Source organism: Magnolia sinica, chromosome 5, assembly GCF_029962835.1.
Source record: "Magnolia sinica isolate HGM2019 chromosome 5, MsV1, whole genome shotgun sequence".
Lineage (NCBI taxonomy): Eukaryota > Viridiplantae > Streptophyta > Magnoliopsida > Magnoliales > Magnoliaceae > Magnolia > Magnolia sinica.
The window spans coordinates 112,022,715-112,024,769 of record NC_080577.1 but is presented as its reverse complement, the minus strand read 5'-3'; positions in this window follow the sequence as shown (position 1 = coordinate 112,024,769).

The window sequence follows — 2,055 nt, the reverse complement described above, 5'->3', positions numbered from 1 at the left end:
GATGGCCTACATTATTGAAAAACAAATGTAAGTGTTTCAGCAGCCGTCCATCTGTTTCAAACTCCTTAGGTCCAATTCATTAGTGGGCCAGCAATAGTTCCAAGATCAACGATGAACGGATTGGATCTTGTGCATGTGTTTCAGGTAGGCACATGTTGTGGCGCGAATATGGGTTGTTTTATTAATGTGCGCGTATCCCCTAATACAACCCGCGAAAGTTTAAGAATGCGAGCAATATGTTACCGTCCATTCACTTGCACACGACTTATGTACACGCGGCATAAATTTAAATCAATCTAAACCGTCCAAATCATGGAAGCCAGTGTCGATGGGGAAAATACTCAAATTCAGATAACATTATTTTTTGATCTTCGTGTTTTGATTTCTCTTTTCCATTTTTTCCCTTGATTTTGATGGCTATCGATCGAATATTTAGAATCATCCATTTTGTGAGATTTCATTGCTAATATACATCCACATCGACCCAGAAGATTTGAACGGTTTGGATTGAGTTGTGAGTATGTAACATGTACAGCAGCCATGTCCACGTGTATGGATCATAGTCTACAAGCGTATTAAATAAATCCTCCAAAACAATCCTAAACAGATGGGATGATGCGAGGTTCATACTCGACATCATGTATTGGGTAAAAGATAAACGGCACGTGCGATGGATATGGTCTAAATATTTAAAAAGAAAGGCTCACGTCCAACAGGTCGGATGATAAGTGACCCTCCATCAAGTGGATAACTTTCAACATGTCATGTTCGTGCAACATCCAAACCGTCCAATAGGTTGGCCCCTCCATGATCATCACCTTTGCGCAAAATTCAGCCCGATCCATCCATTAATGGACCACACTTTTATTTTGTTATTTATCAGTAGTTATTCATTTTGTTTTATATGATGTGGCCTTGGATGGGGCTGGCTTTAAAGAAAGTTATCCTTATGGTGGGGCCAACGGCCTATTGGATTGGAATGGATGTTCCACGCACGTGATAAGTTGAAAGTTGTCTGCTCGGTGGAACTTACTGTGAGAGATAGGAACTTAGTTTTTTTAATGTCGCTTGACCATGCTTATTGTCGTTAGCTGTCGATGGTGGGCCCACGTGAAAAAGAAAGGGACGCGGATTAGCTGCTGAATACGTCAGAAGTGATGTCACCACGTTCTGTGGCCCCATCATGATGGCTGCGTTGTATCCACACTGTTCATCCATTTTGAGAGATTATTTTAGGGCATTAGCCAAAGAATTAGATAGATCCAAATCTCAAGTGGACCTCACCACAGAAAACAGGTGCCACGATGACGCCCACCATTGAAACCTTCATAGGGCCCACCATGATGTTTATTTGAGATCCAAGCTCTTTATAAGTTAACACAGACAAGGAAGATGGGAAAACAAAAATATCAGCTTGATCGAAAGCTTCTGTGATGGGTCCTCATTTATCTCCATCCTTAAATGATCTCTCCAAATGGATGGGCGGTTTGGATACAACACATACATCATGGTGGGGCCACGGAATGTAGTGACATCACTTCAGAGGGAGTCTCGCAACTGTCAGCTTCAGCAGCTAATCAGCGTCCAAAAGGGGTTTATCCAGTTATAATCACCAATCAATAACCAGATGGTGTCTTTGGTACTGACCCCTCCTGCTGAAAATCTCCTTCCGCCCAGCCTGATGTGTGTGTCTTTTCCATGCTGTCAATCTGGCATGGCTCAAAACTAAAGTAGATCTAAATCTCAAGTAGACCACATAAAAAGAAACAGTGGTTATTGGACACCCACTGTTAAAAATTCCCAAAGGCTTACTGTAATATTTATTTACCATCGAACCTATTAATTAAGTCACACAAATAAGGAAAAACACAAATATCAGCTTCATCCAAAACTTTTTGTTGGGACCCTCCCGAAATCCTATAAATTTCTCGGATCAATGACACTGATGTGGCATGAGTCAACTTTACCCAAAGAAAAATATAAAAAAATAGCTTCATCCAAAACTTTCGCAATCTGTAATAAGTTTTTAATGGTAAGCATTAAATCACATTTCCT